The 22,799-nt window shown below is 37.8% G+C and overlaps 1 protein-coding gene and 1 long non-coding RNA gene across 5 annotated transcripts in view; one reads left to right on the plus strand and one right to left on the minus strand.

Moving 5' to 3' along the window:
- USP3 (ubiquitin specific peptidase 3) overlaps positions 1 to 22,799 on the plus strand; it is a 104,854-nt gene that overhangs the window by 72,283 nt on the left and 9,772 nt on the right. Inside the window, exon 12 of one of the 4 annotated variants that reach the window (XR_013967079.1) lies at positions 10,224 to 10,402. The exons of the other annotated variants lie outside the window; for them this stretch is intronic. The gene's annotated coding sequence lies outside the window, so the exon portion shown is untranslated. The remainder of the gene's footprint in view (positions 1 to 10,223; positions 10,403 to 22,799) is intronic. 4 annotated transcript variants of the gene reach the window in all.
- Positions 1 to 22,799, minus strand: part of LOC308345552 — a 36,772-nt gene that overhangs the window by 1,801 nt on the left and 12,172 nt on the right. The window contains exons 3-5 of the long non-coding RNA XR_013967080.1: positions 7,414 to 7,541; positions 2,073 to 2,278; positions 643 to 869 (exon numbers count right to left, since the gene is read on the minus strand). This is a non-coding gene — a long non-coding RNA (uncharacterized lncRNA). The remainder of the gene's footprint in view (positions 1 to 642; positions 870 to 2,072; positions 2,279 to 7,413; positions 7,542 to 22,799) is intronic.

Below are 22,799 nucleotides of genomic sequence, written 5' to 3' on the forward strand. Positions count from 1 at the left end.
ATTGTATGACATAGCTTAAGTGGTTGATTGGTACTACAAACGAGTGGCAAATGGCATTTGCCTTGCTTCCCAAGTAGTATTTTTCTTGGCGTAGACTCAATGAAATTTGATGGGATTGGGATTTAGCTTCAGGGGGCCCAGACCATCCTGAAGGGTTTTGGGTTTGGCTGAAAACAGATTTCCTGTATTCTCAGCTGGCTTTCCTTTCAGTTTTCAGACTTGATTTTTATTTTGTTAAAGAGCTGACTGTTGGCTTAAAGAACTAGATGGTAGAGTCATTCTTTCTGTTTAACACTGTTATCAATTAAGGGTACTACTTTTTTTTGGACATCGAGTGTCCAGTTGATATGGATTTCTTTACTAAACAGTTGGAGTCATGATTACATTTTACATGCTTTTATGTGCTTTAATGCAAGGATTACTTGTGTGCTTTTTGGAATGTTAATTGACAGGCTTAGTTTTCATTTAGAAAGGAAAGGTGATGGTGAGAAAGATCCTTGGAATTTGAAATTAATTTAACTAAAAACATGCAAATTATGAGAGGCTAAAATAATCCCAGTTCTAAAATCTGACAAAAAAGGAAAGATTATTATAGACCAAATATTAGCTAATAGAATCTAATACTGTAATAAAATAACATACAGAGATCAAGTAGGATTTCTTCCAGCCATGCAGGACTGCTATATCCAGAAAGAACAATTTTCTCTGGCCGGCAAAGTTCTTCTAGCTGGACTAAGAACCAAGTTGACATGAGACAGATGAGGAGGAGAGTATCAGATTTAATTTTGTATGTATGGGGAATCCACAAAGACATATAATATTTTGAAGACCAGCAACATGAGGCTTCTGTGCGCTGAGAGGGTAGAAGTCTGAGGACACAAAGGGGAGAAAGACCATTAGCAGGAAGGTGAGAGGAAATGTTTGGAGAATAAAGTTTCTCCTCTTAGGTAAGTTTCTTTGGTAAAGAAGAATCTCTTATTAATAGTCACTTCTTGGTACAGGCTCTCCCTTACAGTGTAAATTTAGGCAGTTGAGGGGAAGGTAAAGCTTTTCCTGAATTTGCTGGGTCTGTTTGCTTTTAACTCAAAATAATGTTCATGCCAAAGTGGCCCATCTTGGGGTGTCCTGCCCTGGGCCCCTGCAGTTTTCTCCTCTGAAATTTCCCTAAGATTTCACACATTAAAATTGAGTTGGTCGATTGATTTTTCAGTCTTATTGAACGAGTCCTGCCAATAGGTCAGTTTAAACTTGTTTTGGGAGGCAGTGATGCAGGTTAGGCCTAAGGTTCAAGCAGGCAGTTATTAAATAAGAGGCATTTCTGTGGAAACAAAAACAGTGCTTAACTGATTGGATCGAATTATAAACCAGTTTCTGAATTTTGAAGGTAGTCAGTCAAGAAGATTTTTAGATGTTAAGTTTGAACCATCTTGAGTGCACTGGTTTGTAGTTTGAATGTCTGGTGATCTTTTTGAGTGGCCCACAGCAGCAGGCATGAAGATTGCCTGTATGTGAGCTGTTGGGATGATCTCTCTGAAGTTTACATAAATTTAGTTTGTAGGGCTTCAGGGAAAAAGGCAGTTTTAGTTCTCAGATGAATCCAATGTAGAAGGTTGGAAGAAAAATTAAAAATGTTACTTTGGAGAATTATAGTCAAGCACTGGAGGAAATTAGAAGAAATCAAGATCTAGTCCAGTTTCTAATGAACAGTATTACAATCTAATATTTACTCAGATGTGTTATTGAAACCTGTTTTCTCTATAATCACCCTTTGTAGATAACCAAATTAATACTAATTTGTTTGCAAAATAAGTCTAGTTTCAAAAAAACTTGGCCTGATCATTTATATGAGTGTGGCAAAGAATAGAATAGCAGTTGATTAGATTCTTGAAAAAGTTTCCAGCAGGTTTTAAAGATTGAAGTTTTAACAAACTCTTGAGGCCAGAAGCCAAGCCAGATACTTGCCATCAGCATGTCTTCAATTCCTACAGATTTGGGTGAATTCCTCTCTGCTCGAGGTCCCCAAACTATCCCTGGGTTCCTTTATTTGCCAGGGAGTGCCAACCTTTACTTACCTGGTAAGGCTGCTGGGAACTCTGTAAGCAAGATACCAAACTGGTACTTCTGGGGGCTTTACTGGCTTCTTAAAGTCAACCTAGTTCCTTAAAGCTGTTTGGTCATTTAAAGCTGTCTGGTCATATCTCAGTTTATGCATCTCTCTCTCAAATAGGACATTCCGGTCAAAGCCTTGGTTATATTAACAAATGTTTCCAATTGTGTCCTGTTACAGGGAGAACAGAATTCTATTGAACTTATGCAAATAAATATAAGAATACTTAAGAGTTTCTGAGTTCTGGTAGGGAAAAAGATAAATGTTTCAATTTGTTCACAAAGGTATATTCTATTAAATTGCTTTAAAGGTCATAAAGAGCTAAAAAGGATAAATTTTTCAGTTCCATATTATTGTTTTGCTTGAATCCAGTTCTTCCACTAGTTCAGAAATTCTTACCAGTTTTATGGTAAGAATTAAGGTTACCAGAAACCTGTACTCAGAGTTCTTTTTATGAGTCTCACTGAAGATAAGGCACATTTGCAATACCATCAGAGCAAAATAGTAACTGTATTAGAGTTCACTGTGATTCAGTTAACAAAGAAATTTGGTTATTTCTGTGACTCCCGACACATAACATACTAGGACATCAGGTTTCTAGGAGTTTTATACAATTTTAGAACACTTAACATATCTACATAAATATAATCTAAGAGGGTTTCGTATCACTTACTTGACAATGAAATATTCTAAGGCCTATCTGGAACACCTCAGACTGTGGTCAAAAGACTTCATTTTAGGATTTGATCTTAGGAAGTATGTCAGTTTGAACATTTGATTAATAGGATCATAGGGCACTATGAAATGATATTTAATTATCTAACCAAAAGGACAATAAAAGATTTCAAAGGAATAAAAGGCAAAAATATAGAACCTTACAGAGTTGTGAGCAAAATTTAATAGCTTTAATATTAAGACTCAGTTTTCTTAAAGAATCGAAGACTTGATAAATAGTTTTGGCAAAACACAGAATCCTTGATTTCTAAGCAGATAACTTTAAAGGAAAAGAAAAACATTTGTTTACCGTTTTTTATTAAAAGCAGATTTGTTATTTGTCCTTTTAACAAAAAAAATTCAACTTTACAGTATAATTTTGATATTGAAACTTACTAAATTTATCCTAATCTTAGCCGGTACTGATCACACATAAAATCCCTTTCCAAATACTCCTTTTCCATAAACCTTATGGAACGAACTTTTTTACATTCTTTAAAAAGTTTCACTTTAGGGGCGCCTGGGTGGCTCAGTGGGTTAAATCCTCTGCCTTCTGCTCAGGTCATGATCTCAGGGTCCTGAGATCGAGTCCCGCATCGGGCTCTCTGCTCCTCGGGGAGCCTGCTTCCCCCCTTCTCTCTCTCCCTGCTGCTCTGCCTACTTCTGATCTCTCTCTGTCAAATAAAATCTAAAAAAAAAAAAAAAAAAGTTTCACTTTAGGACAGAATTACTGTCTTTTCCCTTAGCAAAAAGTGTATTTCTGTTTCTCATACCTTTTTCTACCAGAAACACATTTCCTTGCATATGGAATTGTTTTCCTTATTATTTCTGGTATTCTTAATTATGTTTATTAGAATTCTTAACTCTTAGAAACCTTAATTTCTAGTGAAAACTAAGTAGTAAGCAATTTTGAACTGCTATACCAGTATTTAGAATAGCAAATTTGTGAAAACATAATTTCTAAGAATGTGCTTTTTCATAGTATAGTTTTTCAATAAAGCACAAACCAGGTTTACTAAAGGTCCATATTTATTTAGTTTCTCTGTAATGAGACACAAGTAAATTAACCTATTGACACCTATTTTCTGAACCTATATTCAATACCTGATGTCTTATTATTTTACTTTATCTGGAAATGACTTAGATATCTCAATAAATTTAACTCACTTAACTTAGTAAAAAAATTTAAACTGTCAGGTTACCAAGGACTTTGGAAGCTATTTAAAAGTTTACCTACAAACCTTTTTTGCAGGGGTGGGAGGAGAATCTTAAACAGGCTGTAATACAGCCCAGCACAGAGTGCAACCTGAGATCATGACCTGAGTAGAAATCTAGAGCTGGATGCTTAACCGACTGAGCCCCCAGGCATCCCTGCCTACAAACCTTTTTGTCTTATTTACATCTATTTAATTAGCTTGTTCTTAGGTTTAGATTACCCACAGAAATTTCATTAAGTATTAGACAAAAATCAATCATTTTTTTTTTCTGATAAATTTGCAGAGGTGAACTTACTTGGCTCTCCATAAACACGGGTAGAATGACAGTCATATATTTAATGCTGGTAACTCTCAAGAGATTTTTTTTCTTAATTAAACCAACAACCTAAAATTAGCTTTAATTCTGGATATTTTCCCAGATCACGTCATTTTGGAAAACATTTGGGTTAGTTTCTATTTTTCTGAGTTTTGGAATTCCCAATACTTACAAGTGCTTGACTTGAAACCAACTAAAAAAAGCTCTTCTACAAATTAATTTTGGTGATACCATCTGGAGGTAAAGAAAATATGTCACATTTATAACATGTGGACATACAGAGACAAGATGCAAACAAAATATTGTAGCTTTTTTTTGGAGGACATTAAAGGCCCAATTTCTAAATACCTCTTATTTTTTGATGAAAAATTTCTCTAAAGTTTGTATTTCAAAGAATGGCTCTTGGGAAGATGGGAATAGAAAACTCACATCACAAAGGAACAGAGATGGGAACCTGGGTGGCTCAGTGGGTTAAAGCCTCTGCTTTCGGCTTGGGTCATGATCCCAGGATCAAGTCCCGCATCGGGCTCTCTGCTCAGCAGGGAGCCTGCTTCCTCCTCTCTCTCTCTCTCTCTCTCTCTCTCTCTCTCTCGGCCTGCCTCTCTGCCTACTTGTGATCTCTGTCTGTCAAATAAATAAATAAAATCTTTAAAAAAAACAAAAACAAAAAGGAACAGAGAAAGAGTCCCAGTTTTCTCCAATGTGGAAATCTGGAGCAAATTTGCCTGGTACCAGAGGTGTGGAGTCCGGGCACAAGAGGCATTTTAGAAAGGCCTCTTTTTCCCATTTTTTCTTCATTCTCAGGCAATTATGGGCTGTGTTTATATTTTAAAGACATGGTAAAATTTATCATTTCAAGAAACTGAGGAAGAACGCCAAAAAATTCTTTTAGTTTCAGGGCAACTGCACTTTAAAGTTTACTTTTGTTTTTGAGTGCAGGACAATTTTGTTCCAATATCCTCATCTTTTATAATAGCTACAAACATTTTAAGAGGAATAGGTGAGAGTTAGGGATTGGTAAAGAGGGGTGGGCTTTTGACTTGTTTCTAGAGTTGCATTTCTGGTTTTGTACAGATTGGTAAAGCAGTTGTTTCTAATTCCCCAAGAACTGGATAAAGCTTAGAATATTAAGGGATTGACCTGCCTTTTAAAACTAAACTCCGTTTTTTTGTATTAGGGAGATTTTTTTTTTAACTAAAATAGTAAGCAAAATAAAGCATTTTAACAAAGCCACCTTTTTTTTTTTTTTAACAGAGAGATCACAAGTAGGCAGGGAGCCTGATGCGGGGCTCAATCCCAGGACCCTGAGATCATGACCCGAGCCGAAGGCAGAGGCTTAACCTACTGAGCCACCCAGGTGCCCCAACAAAACCTTCTTGTAGCATAGGGAATTCAACCTTGGCTTCTGTTAGCCCCTGCAGGTTGACCTTTCACATATCGTTTGTGGGAGGGCCTAAGAGACATTTTGGTCCCAATTTCTCTATGAAGGGAAGGTAGTGAATAATCATCAGTCTTTCTCATTTCCCTCTAATTTTGGTACCATCTTTTCAAATTAGGGGTAAAGGGGCTTTATAATTTAAAATATCTTCTTTTTCAGTGGAGGAGAGGGTGGCTAGGTTATGTCTGCAATGTACATTGCATAGGAATGCCTGAAGCTGGCAGAGCCTGCTTACAGAGCCCTAGAAGGAAGGAGCAAAATAAGCCTTATTGCCAGTCTCAGGTGCTTTTGTTAAATTCATTTCCTGGCTTTCAGCTTTTATGTAAGCAGCCTATATACTTTGAACATAGAGATTAAGTCCCTATAAATCTCGTAGGTAAGGGGGAGTTAAGTGGATGATTTTTTTTTTTTTTTTTTAAGATTTTACTTATTTGGGCACCTGGGTGGCTCAGTGGGTTAAGCCTCTGCCTTTGGCTCACGTCATGATCTCAGGGTCCTGGGATCAAGGCCCGCATCAGGCTCTCTGCTCCGCGGAGAGCCTGTTTCCTCCTCTCTCTCTCTGCCTACTTGTGATCTGTCTCTCTCTGTCAAATAAATAAGTAAAAATTTTTTAAAAAAAAAAGATTTTTACTTATTTATTTGAGAAAGAGGGAAAGCGTGAGCATGCATGACCTGGGAGAAGGGCAGAAGGAGAAGCAGACTCCCTGCTGAGCAGGGAGTCAGACATGGGGCTCAATCCCAGGACCCTGGGATCATGACCTGAGCTGAAGGCAGACCAGATAAGAGGCCACATTTTAAGGGGATTTTACTTTGGAGATGGACATTTATTTTTTAGTCTTCTGTCCATCTTGTCAAGGGAGTCCCTAAGGCATGCTGTTATACTAATAAGACAGTTTAAAGTTCTCTATACAGCATATTTTTCTTTTCAATATAAGCAATTCGAAGACTATTGATGAATAATCTGTTAATAACAACTCCAACCAATAAGCCTTTTAATAGCTAAACCAAAGATGTAGGAGGCATCTAAAGAGGGCATAGATAATGGCCCACATGATCTATAAATTAGTTTCAGAAAGCAAAGGGTTTCATTGTGTAAGCAGTAAGGATGGTGAAAATGGGGTCTCTGGTCTCCCATGTGAAAACACAAGGGATGTGCTACAGGACTGGGGACTCTGTGTTGTTTAGCAGTGTACCTTGTTAAAAGGAAGTTTGCTTGAGGTTAGGTGAACTAGTGTCAATCTAACCTGTTCTGTGACCAACTTAGCTTTCATGAGAGTCTTCTTGGGCTGGTGAGGACTCTAGTAGCTTTTCTACCAAGTTACGGGCTTTAGCTTCTAAGATGTCCCTTAGCAACAGTCTTAAAACACAGGCTAAAAAAAACAACCAAACTCAAAGACTGTCTCTGGGAAGAAATGAATCTGTAACCAAAAGAGTGCTCTACCAAATTTAACCAGAGACAATTTAAATAATTTAATAACTAGCCCCAAGGAACTAGGTTCCACAAATATTTTCTCCTGCTAATTTTAAATGTAGCAAGAAGGAAAAAGGAGTATCACCACTCCTGCTCTGTCAGACTCTACAGATAGAGATTCTGGGAGATTGACAGGGTAAGAAATCTTACCTTCTGTTGGCTGTATGTCATGTCCCAAGGACCTCAGTTGCAGTTATGTCCAGCAAGTTAAAGTATCCTGCTGACTATGTCAACTGTTGAAGAGGAAGAATTTCCTCTGCCCTTCAAGGTCCTTCTTGCTGGACAAAGAACCACATTGATTCAAGATAGAAAATCAGATTTAGTTTTGTATGTACAGGGAATCCATACAGACATGAAATTCCAAAGACAGGCAACATGAGGCTTCTATGAGCCAAGGAGAGGGGTAGGGGTCTAAGGACACAAAGGGGAGAAGGACAGTTAGCAGGAAGGTGAGAGGAGGTGTTTGGAAAACAAACATTGTCCTGTTATTTACGTAGAGAAGTTTCTTAGGTAAAGAGGAATCTCTTCCTGGTATAAGCAGGCAGTCTAGGAGGAGGAGGACGTAAGAGCTTTTCCTGAACATGCTGGGTTTTGTTTGCTTTAACTCAAAATAATATTCATGTCAAAGTGGCCCATCTTGGGGCCACCTGTCGTGGGGCCCTGCAGATGTAGTACTAGAAAATATAATTTAATGGAGGAAGATAAAAGTTGTTTTGATAAAATTTCAAATCATTACTGATTAAAAGAAGAAGGAAAAAACCCTTTTATTAACTTATTAAGCTAGGAATAGAAAGTTAACTTGATGAAGATTATCTATCAGAAGCTATCAGTGATCATCATAGTTAACAGTGAAGCACTAATGATTTTCCATTACAGTGTGGAAGCAGTCAGGAGTCCTGTTGCTGAGATACAAGGCATTCATTAGACAAAGAGAGTAGCACTGGGCAGGAGACCTGCTTTTCTAAAAGCTCTTGATTTAAAACAAATACAGGTATTATTTTGGTAAGTTCTAAACTTGGAGCTAAAAAGTTTAGTAAGGCAGCCAAATAGGAAAAAAAAAAAAAAACTTTACTATACATAGTAAAAGATCCTATTCACAGTAGCAGTAAAATCTTACAAATACTTACGAATAAAATAAATGAGAAATATATAAGACCTAGATGAAGAAAATTATAAAACTTTATGCTAGAACAGATAAAAGTCTGAATAGAGCCATGTCATATACTTGGATAGGGAGACCAATGCAGTAGAGATGTCAGTTTTTCCCCAGATTACTCACTAAATTTATTCTAATTTGCTCAAAAGTTCCTCTGTAAGAATTTTTTTTAAAGACTATTAGAGAGGGAGAGCGCCCGCGCACGTGTGCATGAACGGGAGAGAGGTGGATGGAGAGGGAGAAGCTGACTTCCTACCGAGAGCAGAGTGTCCATTGGTTGGGGGGCCCCGATCCCAGACTCTAGGATCATGACCTGAGCTGAAGGCAGAACCCATTGAGCCACCCAGGAGCCCCAGCAGAAAGAAATTCTTAAGAGAAGCTTAAAAAGTTTTTTAAATAAAAATGAGGAAGCAGGATAGAGATAAGGTAAGAAATGTCCCATACGTACTAATTTAACAGATACTGGTGCAGAAAGGTGTCTGTGGGGATTTATTACATCCCAAAGAAAAAAATTTCAAATCAGTGGATAAAAAAAGCTATTAGTCAATTAATACTGAAAATGAAAATTTGGGAAAACATTAATTTCATCCCTAACTCCCATCTTTTCTGAAATTTGGTTTCAAGATTTAATATGAAAAATAAGACCATAGGACCCTATAGGCCAACATTTTTTTAATCTTATATGGGAGACCAGAACTCAGAAAGGAAAAAATTCATAAATTTAACTGCATAATTAAGGTTACAGTAGATAAGGAGAGGACATATGAAAAAGAATACTTGGTAAAGTACATGAAGAGGAAGAAAAATGCAAACAACATCTGAAAAAATATTATCTTACTTATATTCAAGAAAGTATAGGTAAAGCAGAATTGGTCAAAATGACAAAGATAGGTAATATCCATGGTTCGTGTAAGTTTTTGAGAGTGGGCACTCTCACATATTGGTGTTAGTATAAATTGGTAGTTTGGGAGGACAGTGATCACTTTTAATGAGCATTTCCTTAGACATAGTAATTTTACTTGTGAATATGGACAGTAACACCTTATTTGTGGAGCATAACAAATAACATGGAGGACATGGGGAGATGGAGAGAAGGGAGTTGAGGGAAATTGGAAGGGGAGGTGAACCATGAGAGACTATGGACTCTGAAAAACAACCTGAGGGTTTTGAAGGGGCGGGGAGTGGGAGGTTGGGGGAGCCAGGTGGTGGGTATTAAGGAGGGCACGTATTGCGTGGAGCACTGGGTGTGGTGCAAAAAAATGAATACTGTTATGCTGAAAAGAAAAAAAAAAGATGTTCATTAAAGCATTCTTTGTTATTGCAGAGATCAGAAATAATTTACATGCCTGCTAGTAGGGTACTGGTTTAATAAATAATACTGTGTGGTAATTAAGAAAGATAAAGTTGATCAATAGCCAGGCCACAGAAAGATAGCTACAAAATACTGTGGAGCAAAACACTATCCATGGAACTATCTATAGAATGATTCCATTCGTGTAAAATAAACATTCATATCTGCATTAAAGTCTTGAGCAGCATACTCTGTTCTCAGTGATTTCTTAGGGGTAGGGATTCAAGAAGAAAGTAAACTGTGACTTCCTTTTTCCTGCTCTTTTATGTTGTTTGAATTTTTTAACCTATTGTATCACCTTTATAATTACATATTTGCTTTGGGGGAGTAAAACAAAATGTGGATTAACTTATACATACTTCCCAATTACTGCTTTGCCAAATTAAATTTATATAGTGCATAAAGGGGATCTAATAACATCAACAAACCAGTTTTATTCCCTGCTCTCCTTAGGGATGTATTTCACAGTTTATATAATGTGGAAGACTGACACTTGTGAAATATATGCCCCGAAACCCTTGAGAATCTTAGGAGTTTCAAAAACCATCATGGCATATTTTTTTTTCCTCATGAAAGGCAATAAAGTACAAATGAAAAAGTTTAAGCAGCTTCCTCAGATGGGAGGTGTAAAGGTAAGTGGAGAACAACAAAGCTTTGCAAGATGGGAATGCTGGGTAGCTAGTAGACTGTTTCACTAGCTGTGTGATTCACTTCCGCATAGGAGCTTTGGAAAACGCAGTTTGTTTTATGCTGCTGCAAAAGATGAAACTGTAATACGTTTCAGGGTCATTCATGGCAGGTGTCAAATCTGTCAAGGAAAGGCTGTACCTAGGCAGTCTTCCTCTTTAAGAAATAACTGTGTACATGTATGTTTCAATAATAAAAATTGAAGGACATAAAGTCTGTATATTCATTGTAAATTTAGGGAAAATTCAAATAGTACCAAGAGGAAAATAACATGCCTTCTAAGTCTACCATCCAGCAATACCATAGTTAAGGGCTTTTTTTTTTTTAAGTAGGCTCCTCCCCCAGCGTGGAGCCCCAACTCAGGGTTTGAACCCAGGACCCTGAGATCAAGACCTGAGCTGAGATCAAGAGTCGGCTGCTTAACTGACTGAGTGATCCAGGTGTCCCAAGGAAATTTTTATTTGAAAACTGATTTAAAAGCTTTTTTTTTTTTAAAGGCAGCTGTTGGAAATTTAGAATTATTCTGGGTCGTGGGACTGTTTTAACCCATAGAAGTCTCATTACAAATAGGCATTAGTTTTACGGAGAGCTGAAAAGCAGCTTTTAAAATCCATATGGAGTTGACTATGTGGGTAGTTCTCTACTAATCCAACTAGGGTTGATAATGTTGCTTCTTTATTAAAACTCTTAGGGACTGCCAATGGACACAGTCTTTTGAGCTTCTGATGCAGCTGTGACAATGAGGCTGCCTCACTGAGGGTGCAGCAGCAGATGTGGGCCCCTGAGAGCCCATTGCAACAACAGAGAGAGAGGTGTAAGAATACAAGATTGCTCTTAGAGGCAGTTGGGGGCCACCATTTTGAAAATTGAATGTTTGAAAAACTAGGTTCAGCTTGTATGGCTTTGTTATGAATTGTCTAATGAGCCTTTCATATCTTCTGTTGTATGTCGGGTTATCACATGACCTTACAGGAAAAGGAGAGAATTGCATTATCTTACGCATAAATCAGTTTGGGATCACTTGGTGGTCACCCTTTAAGCCTCTCAAAGAATCATGGAGCAAAAGCTGCCATTCTGTGCCCCCAAAGCTGTGGGAGAGGCTGATTGCAAGCAGCTAGGCTGAATGTGGGTCCCGCCCTACAGTGAGTCCAGTGTTGCCTCAGACAAGCATCTCAGTGGTATGGAGACCAAACTCTGAGCAGTGCATCTAGAGCAAGCAAAAGTGGGTCATTGCAGCCACGTTGGCTGAACATAGATAGTTGCAGCTTACCCATGATAGTAGGTCACATGTAGCCCACATAGAGGGCTTCCCTGGAGTGCCTGGTTCTGGTGACCTGGGAGGGATGCTGTGCTGCAGAGCACCACAGACCTCTTCTACCCAAGGCCACCGCTTTCAAGACCAGGAGATGTAGCTGACCTACCTAGTAGATAGAGTTACAAAACATAAATAGAGGTATGTCCTAAATGAATGAATAAGACAAAATCACGATAGAAGAGCTAAATAAAATGGTAATAAGCAGTATACCTAATAATGAATTGAAAGTAATGGTCATAAAGATACTCACTGGACTTGAGAACAGGAGTGGATGGACTCAGTGACAGCTTAAAGATAGAAAATAGAAAAACCAGAGAGAGTTGAAGAATTCAATAACTGACATAAAAATACACTAGAGGGCGCTAACTGTGTGGCTCAGACAGCTGCCTTTGGCTCAGGTCATGATCTCAGGGTCCTGGGATGGGGACCGCATGGGGCTCCCTGCTCAGCGAGGAGTCAGCTTCTCCCTTCCCTCTACCCCTCTCCCCCACCCCCCACTCATGCTTGCTGTCTCTCTCTCAAAAATAGATAAAATCTTAAAAAAAAAAAAGGCACTAGAGGGAATCGACAGCAGATTAGAGGAGCCGGAAGAACAGATCAGTGATCTGGAAGAGAGGGTAGTAGAAAGTAACCAGTCTAAATAGGGAAGAAAAAGGGACCTCAGTGACATCAAGCATACTAACATCACATTATAGAGATCTCAGGGGGAAGAAGAAAGAGAATGAAGCAGAAAACTTACTTGAAGAAATAGCTAAAAACTTCCTGATCTGGGAAGAGAAACAGATATCCAGGTCCAGGAAGCAGAAAGCTCCTAACAAGATAAACCCAAGTTGGTCCACACCAAGACACATAATAATTAAAATAGCAAGCAGTAACAATAGAGAATTTTAAAAGTAGAAATGGCAAAGAATATACAGTTATATGAGGGAAACACCCCATAAGGCTATCAGCTGATCTTTCAGCAGAAACTGTAGGGCAGAAGAAAATGGCAAGATACATTCAAAGTGCTGAAAGGAAGATCGCCTGGATGGCTCAGTCATTAGGCAGCTGCCTTCGCTTGGGTCATGGTCCTGGGATTGAGCCCTGCATATGCTCCCTGCTCAGAGGGGAGCTTTCTTCTCCCTCTCCCACTCTACTCCCTCTGCTGTGTTTTCTCTCTCACTCTGTCAAATAAATAAATAAAATCTTAAAAACAAAGGGGAAAAAAACCCCTACAAACTAAGAATACTCTCCAGCAAGGTAATCATTCTGAATAGAAGGAGAGAGTTTCCCAGACCAAAGTTAAAGGAGTTCATCACCATAAAACCAGCCTTATAGAATATGTTAAAGGGAATTAAGTGGAAAGAGAAGGCCATAACTAGAAGAAAATTACGAATGAAAAAAATTTTACAGTACAAATATAAAGGTAGTAGATTAATCACTAATGGAGGTTAAAATGCAAAAGTAGCAAAATAGCTCTTATCCACAAAGATCAGCCAAGGGATAAAAAAAGATGCAAAATATATATACATAAAATATGAAGGGGGTGTAAAAATGTAGTTTTAGAATGTTGTTTGAATTTAAGGGACCATCAACTTAATATATACTGCTAAACACATAAGATGTTGTTCATGAGCCCAATGGTAACCACAAATTAAAAATTAAAGAGGAAGGAATCCAAGCCTCACACTAAAGAAAGCCACCAAGCTACAAGGGAAAAGAGTAAGAGAACAAGAAAGGAACAGAGTACTATAAAAACAACCAGAAAATCATTCACAAAGTGGCAGTAAGTACATGCTTACTTTAAATGTAAATGGACTAAATGCTCTGATCAAGAAATATAAGGTGATGGAATGGATAGGGAAAAAAAAAAAAAAGATCCAACTCTGTGCAGCCTGCAAGAGAGTCACTTTAAACCTAAAGACGCAGACTGAAAGTGAAGGGATGCAAAAACATATACCATACAAACAGAAGCAAAAGAACCCTCAAAGAACAAAAACAACCGAGGTAGCAATACTTCTATCAGACAAAATAGACTTTTAAAGACAGACTGTAGCAAGACAAAGAAGGGCACTACATAAAGGGAACCAGTGCCACAAGAGGATAAAACAGTTGTAAATATTTGTGCACCCCAAATAGCATCTAAATACATAAACCAAATATTAAAAGACATAAAAGGAGAAATTGACAGTAACACAGTAATAGTGGGTAAGTCAGACAGAAAATCAATAAACAGTGGCTTTGAATGACACACTGGACCAGATGGACCTAACATACATACAGAGCCTCTCCCCCTGAAAAACAGCAGAATGCTCATTCTTTTCAAGTGCACATAGAACATTCTCCAGGATAGGTCAGGTAAGGCCACAAAACAAGTCCATTAAAATTGTATCAAGTGGGGCGCCTGGGTGGCTCAGGTGGTTAAGCATCTGCCTTCGGCTCAGGTCAGAATTTGGGGTCCTGGAATCAAGCCCCCCCCCCACTGCCCACCGCCAGTCTGGGTCCCTGCTTCTCCCACTGCTCTCCCCTGTTTGTGCTGTCTCAAATAAATAAAACCTTTAAAAAAAATTAGTATCTTTTCTGCACACGATATGAAACTACAAATTCATAACAAGAAAAAAATCTGGAGAAAACAGATGAAGACTAAATGACATGCCACTAAACAACACTTTGATCAATGAAGAAATCAAAGAAGAAATTAAAAAATAACATGGAGCCATGTGAAAATTAAAACACAAAGAGCCAACATCTTTGGGACTCAGCAAAAGCAGCTAAAAGGGATACAGGCATACCTCAAGAAACAAGTATCAACCTAACTTTAAAAGAACTTAAAAAAGAACAAATAAAGCCCAAAACTAGTAGAAGGAAGGAAATTTTTAAAAATGAAAAAGATCAATGAAACTAAGAGCTGGTTCTTTGAAAAGATAAAATTGATAAACCTTTAGCCAGACTCATAAGAAAAAGAAAGGACTCGGATAAAAATCAGGAATGAAGGACTAAAATAACAACTGATACCACAGAAATACAAAGGATTTTAAGAGAATATTATGAAAAATTATATGCAACAAATTGAAGAACCTAGAAGAAAGGGGTAAATTCCTGGAAACATAATCTTCCAAAACTGAACCAGGAAGAAATAGAAAATTTGAACAGACCAATTACTAGTAATGAAATTGAATTAGTAATTAAAAAAAAAAAACTAACAAAAGTCCATGATCAGATGACTTCACAGATGAATTCTATCAAACATTTAAAGAAGAGTTAATACCTGTTTTTCTCAAACTATCCCAAAAAATAAAATAGGAAGGAAATTCATTCTATAAGGCCAGCATTACCCTGATAACAAAACCAAAGACACTACAAAAAACAAAAAAAAAACCCAAATGACAGGCCAGTATCTCTGATGAACAGATCTACAAAAATATTCAACAAAGTAGTAGCAAACTGAATTCAGCAATACATTTTAGCATGCCTGGGTAGCTCAGTCAGTTAAGTGTCTGCCTTTGGCTCAGATCATGATCCCAGGGTACTGGGATTGAGTGCTGCATCAGGCCCCTTGCTTAGCAGGAAGCCTGATGCTTCCCCTGCCTGTGCTTGCTCTCTGACAAAATCTTTAAATAAAAAAATTCATTTTTAAAAAGTCGTTCACACATAGACACATACACACACACATCACCACAATTAAGTGGGATTTATTTCAGGGATGCAAAAGTGGTTTGCTGTTCACAAAATCAATGTGATATATCACATCAACAAGAGAAAGGATAAAAACCATATGATAATCTCACTAGGTACAGAAAACGTTTTAACAAAATACAACATCCATTCAAGATAAAAACCAACAGCTAACATCATATGTAATAGTGAAAAATTGAGCACCTTTCCTCTAATATCAGGAAGAAGACAAGGATGATCACCATTTTAATTCAACATAGTACTAGAAGTCCTAACAGCAGCAATCAGACCAAAAAAAAAGGCATCCAAATTGGTGAGGAATAAGTAAAATTGTCACTATTTGTAGATGATATGATAGCATATATAGAATGCCCTAAAGACTCCACAAAAAAAACTAGTAAAGTGGCAGAAAGAAAACAATCCTAGCAGCAGCAAAAAGAATAAAATACGTAGGAATAAATTTAACCTAGGATGGTGAAAGATCTGTACTCTGAACATTTTAAGATACTGACAAAAGAAGTAGAACATGACACAAAGAAGTGGAAAGATAATAGCATGCTTATGGGTTGGAAGATAATTGTTAAAATGTCATACTAGCCAAAGCACTCTACAGATTCAGTCCCTATCAGAATACTAATGATGGTTTTTTTTGTTTTTTGTTTTTTGTTTTTAAGAAAGATAAGATGGTTTTATTGGTGAATTCTACCAAACATTTTATTTTTTTTTTAAGATTTTATTTATTTATTTGACAGACAGAGATCACAAGTAGGCAGAGAGGCAGACAGCGAGAGGAGGAGGCAGGCCCCCCGCTGAGCAGAGAGCCAGATGTGGGGCTCGATCCCAGGACCTTGGGATCATGACCTGAGCAGAAGGCAGAGGCTTTAACCCACTGAGCCACCCAGATGCCCCACTAATGATGTTTCTCACAGAAGTAGAACAATCCTAAAATTTGTATGAAAGCATAAAAGATTGCCAAAGCAATCATGAGAAAAGAACAAAGCAGAGGTATCACAATCCCAGATTTTGAGATACAGTACAAAGCTATACTAATCAAAACAAAAACAGATATACAGGTCATGGAACAGGATAGAGAGCCCAGAAATAAATCCACCCTTATCTGGTCAATTAATCAACAACGAAGGGGGCAAGAATATACACCGAAGAAAAGACAGTCTTTTCAATAAATAGTATTGGAGGGGCGCCTGGGTGGCTCAGTGGGTTAAAGCCTCTGCCTTCAGCTCAGGTCGTGGTCCCAGGGTCCTGGGATCGAGCCTCGCATGGGGCTCCCTGCTCAGCAGGGAGCCTGCTTCCTCCTCTCTCTCTGCCTGCTTGTGATCTCTGTCTGTCAAATAAATAAATAAAATCTTAAAAAAAAATAAATAGTATTGGAAAAATTGGACATCTACTTGCAAAAGAACAAAATTGGACCACTTTTTAATTTTAATTTTTATTTTTATTTTTTAAAATTTTTAAAAAACATTTTATTTGACAGAGATTACAAGTAGGCATAGAGGCAGGCAGAGACAGAGGGGAAGCAGGCTCCCTGCAGAGCAGAGAGCCCGATGCAGGGCTCAATCCCAGGACCCTGGGATCATGACCTGAGCAGAAGGCAGAGGCTTTAACCCACTGAGCCACCCAGGCACCACTGGACCACTTTTTTAAAAAGATACTATTTATTTATTTGTCAGTACAAGCAAGGGAGCAGCAGACAGAGCAGGCAGAGGGAAAAGCAGGCTCCCTGCTTAGTAGGGAGCCTGATGTGGGACTCAATCCCAGGACTCTGGGATCATGACCTGAGCCTTGAAGGCAGACACTTAATTGACTGAGCCACCCAGGCATCCCTGGCCCACTTTCTTATACTATACACAAAAACAAACTCAAAATGGATTAAAGACCTAAATGTAAGACCTGAAACCATAAAACTCCTGAAAGAATATAGACAGTAATCTCTTGGACATCACCCTTTGCAACATATTTATGAATAGGTCTCCTCAAGCAGGAAGCAAAAGCAAAAATACACTATTAGGACTACACCAATAAGAAAAAAGCTGCTGTACAGCAAAGGAAACCATCAAGAAGGCGACCAACTGAATGAGAGGAGGTATTTGCAAATGATATATCCCGTAAGGGGTTAATATCCAAACTATATAAAAAATGTATAGAACTTGATACCAAATAATCTGATTTAAAAATAGGCAGAGGACTTGAATAGATGTTTTTTTGAAAGACAGTATACAGATGGCTATACATATGAAAAGATGCTCAACATCACTAAACATCAGGGTAATGCAAATAAAAACAAATGAAATACCACCTTACACCTGTCAGGATGGCTGGTATCAAACAGACAAGAAATGTCAAGTGTTGGCAAGGATGTGGGAAAAAAGGGAATCCTAGTGCAGTGTAGGTGGGAATGTAAAATTGGTGCAACCACTGCGGTAAACAGTATGGAGATTCCTCAAAAAATTTAGAAGTAGAAATACCATATGATCTACTAATTCCATGACTGGGTATTTATTCAAAGAAAATGAAAACACTGATTTGAAAGATATATGCACCCCTATGTTTATTGCAGCATTATTTATAATAGCCAAGATACGGAAGCAACCCAAGTATCCATCAATATAAGAAAGGATTAAGAAGATGGGATAGATATATACAATGTGTATTACCCAGCTATAAAGAAGAATGAGATCTTGCGAGATGGGCAAGCATGGATGGATTTAGCATTACGCTAAGTGAAATAAGTCAGAGAAAGACAAATACCATATAATTTTACATAGAAGTAGAATCTTAAAAAAACCCAAACAAAACAAAATTCTGATTAAACTGGTGGTTACCATAGGGGAGGTGCATAGGGAAGTGGGTGAAATAGATAAAAGGGATTAAGAGGCATAATTTTCCTGTTACAAGGTAAGTCATGGAGATGAAAAATATGGCATAGGGAATATAGTCAATAACATTGTAATAATGTTGTATTACAGTTACAGGGGGATTTTAGTACCCCACTTGCATCACTGGTTAGATCATCCAGGCAGAAAATCAATAAGGAAATGTGGCCTTAAATGATACATTAGATCAGATGGACTTAACAGATATGTACAGAGCATTTCATCTGAAAGTGAAAGAATGTACATTCTTCTCAAGTGCACATGGAACATTCTTCAGGGTGGATCATTTGATAGGTTACAAAAGAAGTCTTAATACTTTTAAGAGGACTGAAAATATATCAGGCAGTTTTTCTGACCACAGTGGTATGAAACTAGACACCGACTATGAGAAGAAAACTGGAAAATCCACAAAACAGGTGGAGATTAAATGACATGCTACTGAACAACCAGGGGGTCAAAGAAGAAATGAAAAGAGATTTAAAAAAATGCTTTGTGAAAATGAAACTGGAAACACAATGTACCAAAACTTAAGGGATACAGCAAAACAGTTCTAGGAGGAAAGTTCATAGCAATAAATACCTATTTTGAGAAACAAGGAAAATCTTGAATAAACCTAACTTTACACCTTAAGGAATGAGAAAAAGAACAAAGGCCAAAGTTAGGAGAAGGAAGGAAATAAAGATTGGAGTGGAAATAAATGAGACTAAAAAGACAATAGAAAAGATCAACAAAATAGTTCGTCCTTTGAAAAGATAAAATCAATAAACCTTGAACCATTCTCATTGAAACAAAGGACTCAAAATCAGAAAGGAAAGTGGAGACATTACAACTGATACCACAGAAATACAAAGGATCTTGAGAGATTGCTGTGAACAGTTATACACCAGGAAACTGGACCTAGCAGAAATGGATAAATTCCTAGAAACATACAACCTACCAAGACTGAATTATGAAGAAACAGAAAATATGAACAGATGGATTACTAGTAAGGAGATTGAATCCGTAATCGAGAATCTTCCAATCAACAGATGTCTGGGACTCTACAACTTCAGTGATGAATTCTACCACACATGCAAAGAATTCATACCAGTCCTTCTCAGACTCTTCCAAAAAAGAGGAAGAAAGAACACTTTTAAAGTCATTTTACAAGGCCATTTTACAGTTGCCCTGATACCAGACTAGACAAGGGGATCATAACAAAAGCAAATTACAGGCTGATATTCCAGATTAACATAGATGCAGAAATCCTCAATAAAATATTAGCAAAGTGAATTCAACAGTATTATTGAACCTTCAACAACATGGGTTTGAACTACATATGACCATTATACATGAATTGTTTCGATTAATACAGTACAGTATAAGTGTATTTTCTCTTGTGTTTTTTTTTTTCCCAAGATTTTATTTGTTTTAGAGAGAACAAGTGTACAAGTAAGGGGAAGGAGAGGGAGAGAGAATCTCGAGCACACGCCACACTGAGCACAGAGCCCAGAGTAGGGCTCGATCCCATGACACTGAGATCATGACCTGAGCTGAAACCAAGAGTTGGATACTTAACTGACTGAGCCACCCAGGCACCCCTTCCTTGTGACTTTTTTAAATAACATTTTTCTTTTCTCTATCTTACTTTAATACAGGAGTACAGTATATAATACGTATAATGTACAAAATGTGTGTTAATTGACTTACCAGTAGGGTTCTGGTCAACAGTAGGCTGTCATTAGTTAAATTTTGAGGTATTCAAAAGATATACATGAATTTTCAACTGCACAGGGGGTTGGTGCCCTGAACCCCCCCATGTTGTTCGAGGGTCAACTGAACATTAAGGGATCATATACCATAATCAAGCAGGATTTATTCCAGGGATGCAGGGATGGTTCAGCATTTATAAATCAGTGTTAAACACCACATTAACAAAATCAGGGATAAAAATTACATAATTACCTCAGTAGATGCATAAAAAACATTTGACAAAATTCAACACCCATTTAGTATTATTTTTACAGAGAGCACAAGGAAGGGTGGGGGGGAGGGGCAAAGAGAGAGAGAATCTCAAGCAGGCTCCACCTAGCACAGAGCATGAGGCCCAGAGTCATGACCCTGAGATCATGACCTGAGCTGAAATCAAGAGTTGCATGCTTAACTGACTGAGCAATCCAGGTGCCCCAACACCCATTTATGTTAAAAACTCAAAGTGGGTATAGAGGGTACATTGCTCAACATAGCAAAGGCCATCTATGACAAGCCAATAGTTAACATCATACTCAACGGTGAAAAGCTGAAAGCTTTTCCTCAGAGATAAGGAATAAAACAGGGTTGTCCACCCTGTTGGCTACTACTTTTTGTTTGTTACTACTTTTATTCTATAAGGTATTGAAATTCCTCACCAGAGCAACTAGGCAAGGAAAAAAAAAGGCATCCAGATTGGAAAGGAAGAAATAAAACTCACTATTTACAGATGACACGATATATATAGAAACCCTTAAGAGTGCACCAAAAAAACTGTATTCAGTAAAGTTGCCAGATCAAAATCGAAATACAAAAATCCACTGCATTTTTATACACTAATAGTGAACTGTCAGAGATATTAAAGTAATCCTTTTTATAATTGCACCAAAGAATACCCCAGAATAAATTTAACTGAGATAAACCTATACACTGAAAACTGTAAGACAGTGAAGAAAGAAATTAAAGATGACACTAATAAATGGAAAGATATATACCATGCCCATAGATTGGAAGAATTAATATTGTTATTCACACTACCCTGAGCAATCTACAGATTCAGTGCAGTCTCTATCAAAATTTCCTGTTAAATCAAAAATCCCTTTCAAAATCCTAAGATTTGTATGGAATCACAAAAGACCCCGAATAGGCAAAGAAATCTTGAAAAAGAAGAACAAAGCCAGAGGCTTCACATGCCTTGATTTGGAACTAAATTACAAAGCCACAGTATTCACAACAGTATGGTTTTAGTGTAGAAACATATATCACTGAAACAGAATAGAGAGCCCAGAAATAAACCCATATATATATGGTCAACTTACAACAAAGGAGCCAAGAATATACAACGGGAAAGGATAATAAACGATGCTGGGAAAACTGGACAGCTACATGCAATGGAGTGAAAGTGGACCACTTTATTACACCATACACAAAAATTAACTCAAAATGGATTGAAGACTGGAACCTAGGGCCCAAAACCATGAAGGTCCTAGAAGAAAACATAGGTAGTAAACTCCTTGACATAGGTCTTGTCAGTGGCTTTTTGACTCTGTCTCCAAGGCAACAAAAGCAAAATTAAATATGAGGGATTACTTTAAAAAAAAAAAAGATTTTATTTATTTATTTGACAGACAGAGATCACAAGCAGGCAGAGAGGCAGGCAGAGAGAGAGGAAGAAGCAGGCTCCCCGCCGAGCAGTGAGCCTTATGTGGGGCTCGATCCCAGGACCCCGGGATCATGACCCGAGCTGAAGGCAGAGGCTTTAACCCACTGAGCCACCCAGGCGCCCCACGAGGGATTACTTCTAACCAAAAAACTTCTGTACAGCAAAAGGAATACAATGAGAAGGCAACCTACTGAACGGGAAAAAATATTTGCAAATAATACTTATTTAGGGTTTAATGTCCAGAATATATAAAGAACTCATACAACTCAATAGCAAAAACAAAAAACAATAGTTCCATTTTTAAAAAAAGGGGGGGAGAAGATCCTAATAAACCTTTTTTCAAAGATGAGATACAGTTAACAGGTACATGAAAAGATGCTCTACATCACTCGTAAGGGAAATGCAAATCAAACGACAGTGAGCTATCACTTCACAACTGTTACAATGGCTGTTACCAAAAACATAAGAAATTATAAGTGTTAGGGAGGATGTGGAGAAAATGGAAACCTCGTGCACTGTTAGTTAGAATGTAAATTGGTGCAACCACTGTGGAAAACAGTATGGAGGTTCATCAAGAAAACAGAGCTACCCTATGACCCAGCAATTGCACTACTGGGTATTTATATGAAAGATACAAATGTGATCCAAAGGGGCACCTGCACCCCAATGTTTATAGCAGCGATGTCCACAATAGCTAGACTATGGTAAAGAGCCCAGATGTCCATCAACAGATGAATGGATAAAGAAGATGTGGTACATATATACAATGGAATATTATGCAGCCATTAAAAATGAAATCTTGCCATTTGCAATGACAGGGATAGAACTAGAGGGTATTATGCTAAGTGAAATAAGTCAGAGAAAGACAATTATATGATCTCACTGATGTGGAATTTAAGAAAACAGGATCACAGGGGAAGAGAGGAAAAAAAATAAGATGAAACCAAAGAGGGAGACAAACCATGAGAGACTCTTAATCATAGGAAACAAACTGAGGGTTGCTGGAAGGGAAGGGGGTGGAGGGATGGAATAACTGGGTGATGGACATTCAGTGATATAATGAGCACTGGATATTATATAAACTAAGGACT

This window comes from Martes martes (assembly GCF_963455335.1).
Source record: "Martes martes genome assembly, chromosome: 7".
NCBI lineage: Eukaryota > Metazoa > Chordata > Mammalia > Carnivora > Mustelidae > Martes > Martes martes.